Source organism: Panthera tigris, chromosome F3, assembly GCF_018350195.1.
Source record: "Panthera tigris isolate Pti1 chromosome F3, P.tigris_Pti1_mat1.1, whole genome shotgun sequence".
NCBI classification, from domain to species: Eukaryota; Metazoa; Chordata; class Mammalia; order Carnivora; family Felidae; genus Panthera; species Panthera tigris.
Genome location: NC_056678.1, coordinates 15,844,581 through 15,852,180, shown reverse-complemented (window position 1 = coordinate 15,852,180; position 7,600 = coordinate 15,844,581). Strand labels below are relative to the sequence as shown.

Genomic DNA, 7,600 nt, shown 5'->3' with positions numbered 1-7,600 from the left:
CTTTGTTTCATCAACCAATGGCGTAACTGCCAATCAAAATCACAACTCAATACGCAGTAACTAGCGTCATCAACCCAACTTCAATTCTATCCCAAAACAAAGAAATTTGACATTTTATTAATCTCTGCAATCTTATTGTAAATGAAATAACAATTTTACCACATTTTACTACTGTGTTCCTCTTGATGTTATTTACACTCATCGTATGAACAGTGGGCTTACTGGGTATCTACCCCCAGCTCAGCATTCAGTGATGTCACTTCAGTAGCCTGAAATTGGTCATTCCTCAGTTTACCAGGCTGCTGCACAAAATTCACTCTCCAGCCCTACTTTGGAGCAATGAGGAACCCCAGCGTCTTGATCTGTCGTTTTGGAGCTGCTTCATGTGGAAGATGGATAGGACCAGTTTCGGCAAACCTAGTATCTGTCCATTGACAAGAGATGATGGAGTTCAAGCAGGTTTGATGGGGCTGGTCCAAAGAAATACAGTCCCAGAGCAGGTACCCTTTTCTCTTTCAAGGTCCACTAATCCCCAACGGGAACATGATGAACACACATGGGGCACAAAGAAACACACATCCATGCGCGCCCACACATAGAACAGTAAATTTTTATCTTAGAGTGAAAAAGAGAAAATGTTCAAAGCACCTACTTTAAAAATTAAAACGCAGAGTTCTCAAAACAAGTAATACCAATTTATCTTTGGACTTAATTTTATAGTCTTTGAATGGCAAGGGGTGGGAGGCATAAGAGAGGTCAAGACCTGAGACTGAGGCAGGAAATGGGAAAAGAAAAGAGAGGGGAGAGGAAAGGGTATGGAACAGAGGAAGGGCATGGGAAGAGAAGGAAATATGTGGAGAGGACAGGTGTGAGAAGAGGTGCATTGTGGGATGAATAGGAGCCCGCTGGGTGGGGGATGGAGTCAGGCGACTCTGGTTCCACTTGGCCAAAGGGGCAGGAGAAGAATTGCCCCTGCTCTGACTAGCACCCTGAGGGGGTTGCGACCATCTGAGAAGTAGCTTTTATTCTTGATAATGAGAGTATTTTCTCATGAACATCTTCACCTTGTGGCAAAATTATCTAGAATTTAAGATTTTAGTAAAGTGGGCGCCTGGGTGGCTCAGTCGGTTGAGCGTCCGACTTCGGCTCAGGTCATGATCTTGAGGTGTGTGAGTTCGAGCCCCGCTTCAGGCTCTGTGCTGGCAGCTCAGAGCCGGGAGCCTGCTTCCAATTCTGTGTCTCCCTCTCTCTCTGCCCCTCCCCTGCTCATGCTCTGTCTCTCTCTGTCTCAAAAATAAATAAAAACATTAAAAAAAAAGATTTTAGTAAATTATTTTAGGTTTTGTAAGTGTAGCCTGTATTTTGCTTTGGTGGATTTAAAATCTGACAGGTGATATTATTTTAAAGAGGGATTCAAAATGCCTCATTTCACCATGTCTAGAGATTACATTTGGAATCAGTGTTTATTTAAAAATAAAGCTGGGGGTGCCTGGGTGCCTCAGTTGGTTAGATGTCTGACGACTCTCAGTCCCCGCTCAGGTCTTGATCTCGGGGTCGTGAGTTTGAGCACTGCGTTGGGCTCCATGTGAGGTGTGGAACCTACTTAAAAAAAAATCTTGGGGCAACTGGGTGGCTTCATCAGTTAAGCATCCAACTCTTGATCTCGGTTCAGGTCATGATCTCATCGTTCATGAATTCAAGCTCTGCATTGGGCTCTCTGCTGTCAGCACAGAGCCCGCTTTGAATCCATTGTCCCCCTCTCTCTTTGCCTCTTCCCCTCCCAATAAATAATTTTTTTTTTAAATCTGTTTTCAGTCTTTTTAGGACCTAGTATGAAGAACATACAATGCGAACAAAGAACATGAGAAAAGACACTTTCACAGGAAGCTTCCCAGGTTTATTGTTTATTTAACTGCTTTGAACGAAATGCTTGGGTCTTACCTGAATGAGAATGTGGACGAGACGCAGTCATCATGAAGATGAACACTGTGTTCTGGCTGAAGCTTCTGCTGTTGGACAACACTGTCTCCTGTGGCGTGGAAGACTAGCATCATCTTAAAGCAAGAGGGAATCGAGAACGAACAGTACTGGGTCCTACCCAGGAGGAGGGTAAGTTCGAGTAATTATTGACAAGCCTCATGTTTGGTGCTGGGGGTGGGGTGGGCAGGGTATCGTGCCGCCCCCTGGTCACAAGCAAATCTGCAGAATCATTCCACAGCTTTTCTAGTGAACTTAGCCTGTGTCCTGACTGTCATTGACTGGAACCGAAAGCTGTAATTGGTGGCCTTTGACTTCTCCCTGCATACATGCAACTTTCCTCTCTTCCTCCACCCTTTCCTTGCCTCTTCTCTCCTGACTTCCATGAGTGACTGTGGCAACCGGCATGCGAGAGTGACGCCCAGGAATAGCATCCGATCTTTGATGAGACCAGGACCTAGAGGCTGCGGGTGCCCCTGTCAGCACACAGGGCAGGTGGTCGGTGACCAGACGGAAGGCACCTGTGATCGGCAATGTCAGTCTTAGTTTGAGATGTGAGGGCATCTGGAGAAGAAAAGTGTTACATGTCACTGAGTCACTAGGATTGAATGTTGTAGGTAGAAAATGGCAGAGCGGAAGAAAGAAACACGGGGATACAGGACGGAGCGTAGAATAATTGTGGCGGGAACAGCCCAGTTGGCTGTAACAATGTCACATGTCTGCGTGTAAGGCGTGCTGTTGATTAGAAAAGAGACTCTTTGTTCTGAAATGTCTGCATCAGTGAAAGTCAAGGATGTGAGCTCGGAGGGGGCACAGGGAACTCAAGTGCACTCCTTTGCCTTGAGAGGGTCTCAAGGCTTGGGTGCAGAACTCAAGTCGCATTTTGGAACAGCGTCCCCTCTCTGTCGGGCTACATGCAACACAAGAGACGGTCCTCCTGTCAGCCTGTATTGGTGGTGGAGTGGACTCGAGCTGTCTCATAGACGCAAGTTTTTCACTCTGTTAGGTCAAGGATTGTGTGTCATATTTCCCTTGCACTCCCATTTATTTGTCAAATAGTAGGTACGCAAAAGCTCGTGCTAAATGGACATAGTGCAAAGGGCTCTGAACTTGGAGGCACGACAGCCTGAACTTTGATACGGTTTTACACCTGTCAGCCCTGGGAGCTCCGGCAAGACTTTGGGCTTCTGCATCTCTCCACAGAGAGGAGGGATCTCTGCTCTGCCTGCCTTGCTGGGTGAACGAAAGAGTTCCCAACACATCTCCTCTCCTGAGCTGGCACTTCCACAGAAATGTAATACACCCGTCCTTCAGGTCTTTATTCAGCTGTCATCTCCACTCTGAGAACTTCCTGGTTTTTTAGCTGGATCAGGGCTTGGGAAAAGCGAGACAGCCCAGGTGGTGTGACTGGTCGCAAGCCCGAACCTGCCCTTGCCTGTGACACCCTGCTCTGAGGACAAGCTACTTGCAAAGTCTCGACTGTTTACTTTTATTTCTAAGGCTGGGGTGTTTTTTTTTTTTTTAATGTTTATTCTTGAGAGAGAGAGAGAGAGAGAGCACGCATGCACGTGCACTAGCACACTAGTGGGGGAGGGGCAGGGGAGAGGGGAGCCGGAAGATCCAAAGCAGCATCCAGCTGACAGCACAGAGCCGGACACGGGGCTCGAACTCATGAGCTGTGGGATCATGACCTGAGCCCAAGTCGGACACTCAACTGACTGAGCCACCCAGGCGCCCCCCGAGATGGATTTTAAAAAAGCTTATAGTCCAGTGAGGGAGGCAGGGCACACAAACAAGGAGACATAGATACAGGATTAGGAATTGTGCTAAGTGCCAGGAAGAAAACAAGTACGGAGGATATAAGGTGGAGGGAGACCCATTTCGAGCAGTTGGAAGTGTTCTCTATTAGCAGGGACCTTCGGCAAAAAACAAGCTGGCCAGGCAGAGATAAGATAACAACAAACATTCTGGGCTGAAGGAACAGGAAGGCCTGGCTAAAAAGTTTTCTAAATGAAGATCTGCAAGTTGGCGGGTGAGGCTGGAGTCTAGGGCCGAGAGGAAGAGAATGGCCCAGGATGCATTCAGAGAGTAGACTGGGGCCAAGTCCTGAGTGACTGAAAACTGGAGTAGGTAGTTTTAAAGTGACCTAATGGTCTGAGTCTAGGACATTTCTCTGTCTCAAATTCGAACTAAAAATACTGCCTTTGATGCTCACACTTACATACCCATCGACTGGGAAATATTCTTATCTCCCCCCTCTCTCTGACCACCCCATTCCATATCCAGTTTGTCCGCAAATCCTGCTAAGTCCATCTGCAAGTATCTTTCCAAATCCGTCCACGTATGTTCACCTGCCTCTCACCACCCTACCTCAAGCCACTGCCCCTCCTGCCTGGTCTACTGTAGAGGCCTTCTTGATAGTAGTGGGCTGGGAAACTGGTCAGGAGGGTGGGAGGGTGGGGAAGCCCCGATCTGTAGCCTTTGCAAGTTTCTTTGGTATAAAAACTCACACCATGGCCCATTTCAGTCTACCAAACTGATGCCACTAAATGTGGCCGTGGGAAGATATGTGCACAGTCCACTTTCTCAAGCCAGAACAAGCCAGCCGCAGCACCACCACTGCTTGGGTGATCCTGTTTCCTTCCCCCGCCAAAAGGAAGAAAATCCTGCCATTTGACATGGGTGGACCTTAAGGGCGGTATGCTAAGTGAAGTAAGTCAGACAGAGAAAGAAAAATACTGTATAATCTCACTTATTTGTGGAACGTAAAAAACCAAAGTCATGGATTTGTGGTTGTCAGTGGTGGGGGAGGAGGAGTTGGGGCAGGGTGGTTAAGGGCACACACTTCCAGTTTTAAGGTAAGTAAGTGCTGGGGGTGTAGCACACAGCGCGATGACTGTAGTTAACTCTGCTGTATGGGTATTTCGAAGTTGCTAAGAGAGTAAATAATAAAAGTTCATTTTTTGGAACTATATGAGGTGATGTGTGTTAACTAAACTTCTGGTGGTAATCATTTTGCAATACACGTAAGACAAGTCATTATGGTGTACACCATAAATTTACACAGTGTTGCCCATCAATTATATTTCAGTAAAACTGGAAGAAAAAAATAAGTACAAATAAAAATAACTCTTATTTTTATACCAACATTATTCAATTTATAAATAAAATAACAATTTTAATTTGTATCTAGTCTTTTCCAGGAAAGTTTTAAACTCTTAAAACTAGTTTTGGGGCACCTGGGTGGCTCAGTCGGTGAAGCATCCGACTTCGGCTCAGGTCATGATCTCATGGTTCGTGAGTTCAAGCCCCGTGTCAGGCTCTGTGCTGACAGCTTGGAGACTGGAGCCTGCCTTGGATTCTCTGTCTCCCCCTTTCTCCCTGCCCTTCCTCTGCCTGTGCTCTCTCTCCCTCTCTGTCTCTCTTAAAAATAAGTAAAAAAAAAAAATTAAAAAAAATAAAACTAGTTTTAACTAAGGGGTACCCGGGTGACTCAGTCGGTTAAGTGTCTGACTTTGGCTCAGGTCATGGCCTCATGGCTCATGGGTTCGAGCCCCGCATCAGGCTCTCTAATGACAGTGCAGAGCCTCTTGGGATTCTCTCTCTCCTTCCCTCTGTCCCTCCCCTGCTCATGCTCTATCTGTCAAAAATAAATAAACATTAAAAAAAACCAAACTAGTTTTAACTTAAAGATCTTTTTTTTTTTAATGTTTATTTTATTAGTTTTGAGACAGAGAGAGATAGAGTGTGAGCCAAGGAGGGGCAGAGAGCTAGAGGGAGACACAGAATCCGAAGCAGGGTCCAGGCTCTGAGCTGACAGCACAGAGCCCAAAGTGGGGCTTGAACGTGGGAACGGCGAGATCATGACCTGAGCCAAAGTCGGACGCTTAACCAACTGAGCCACCCAGGCGCCCCATTAACTTAAAGATCTTTTTAAACTAAGTTTTAAAATGTATGACTTTGGGAGGCTCAGTTGGTTAAGTGTCCTTAAGCGTCCGACTTTGGCTCAGGTCATGATCTTGCAGTTCGTGAGTTTGAACCTGTGTCGGGCTCTGTGCTGATAGCTCGGAGCCTGGAGCCTGCTTCAGATTCTGTGTCTCCCTCTCTCTCTGCCCCTCCCCCCTCATGCTCTGTCTCTCTCTCCTTCAAAAATAAATAAACATTAAAAAATTTTAAAAAACAATTTAAATGTATGACTTTGATAAACTAAGTATCACTTGAAAGACAGGAAACTGTCAGGGATCCTTTCAGTTTGCAAAAATCCCCTCTGACATTAAAAACTCAATTGCCACCCCTATCTAAGTAGGGGAAATTTCTGGAAAGACAAAAATACAGTGGCTACCCCAAGTCGGGAAGGAAGATTTACATTTTATTGTATAGCCTTTTGTACTGTTTGAATTTTTTTTTTTTTTAATTTTTTTTTCAACGTTTTTTATTTATTTTTGGGACAGAGAGAGACAGAGCATGAACGGGGGAGGGGCAGAGAGAGAGGGAGACGCAGAATCGGAAACAGGCTCCAGGCTCCGAGCCATCAGCCCAGAGCCTGACGCAGGGCTCGAACTCACAGACCGCGAGATCGTGACCTGGCTGAAGTCGGACGCCCAACCGACTGCGCCACCCAGGCGCCCCATGTACTGTTTGAATTTTTAAAGCCACACGTCTGATTTCTTTTTCAAGAAGAATTAAAAACCAGTTGAAGAATGGCCTTCTAAGCTAGAAGGAGAAAAACTCCTGATGGAAAGAAGGGAGATAAGATGAAAGTAGGGCCTCCCCAGGGGACTAGAAAGAGCTGGAAGGAATTGCTTCATATAAAAAGCACTGAAGTCTTATAGACTCCACAAACCTTTGAACCAGCTGAACTTTTTAATCATGTACAAATATTCCATTCACTCCACATAACTTGCATCTAACATTCTTTCTCTTTCTGGGTCTTAACACTGCCCAAGGTGGAAATGTAGGCCGGGCTTGTGAATACCCTCTGGCCAGTGATGTTGAGTCATTATGGAGCTCATGAACCTGGTGCACCCAAAAGTCAAGACAAGAAAAGACAGGACTGTCTTACCCATCTTTATTTTGCTAGCTTATCTTTTCAGCACATGGTAGGTGCTCAGTAATTGTTACTCTTCTTTTTCCCCTCTAGATGCAGTGTTTAATTTGTTGAAGGCCCTGCGTGTAAGCTAAACCGAGGTACATGTCTTCCCTGGGAAGTGCTGTAGGTAGGAAGCTTGTGCGGTTCAAATGCGGGGCATGACTCTAGGGGAGGCTGCGGGTGTCCAGATAGTTCTTGCCGAGGACAGGCTGAACGGGCCAAGGACAGCAGGTACCACCTTCTCCTCCTCAGCAAGAGAAGTAGCAGATTATGAGTTAAATCATAGGCTAATTAACGACTACACTCTTTGACCACTGCGGTACAGTATACACAGTACATTCATATAGGTTTTCCATTTAGCTCTCGAGACAAGCCCATGAGCTCCACCATTTTATAAGAGGGGAAGCTGAAACCCATTAAGTGATTTACCCAAGGTCAAACCATTGGTAATTGAACAAGGACTTCACTCCAGGTTTTTCAGACGTTGAACCTGATGGTCTTAAGACTGTAACATATTTGCTGTCAGGAGAGGTT

At 45.9% G+C, this 7,600-nt stretch overlaps 1 long non-coding RNA gene across 1 annotated transcript; it reads left to right on the top strand.

Moving 5' to 3' along the window:
- The first annotated feature begins 240 nt into the window (after nt 1-240).
- Nucleotides 241-7,199, top strand: LOC102952645. The gene is made up of 3 exons (XR_006213795.1): nt 241-500; nt 1,816-2,109; nt 7,118-7,199. It is a non-coding gene; the product is annotated as an uncharacterized LOC102952645 (long non-coding RNA).
- Nucleotides 7,200-7,600: the final 401 nt, after the last annotated feature.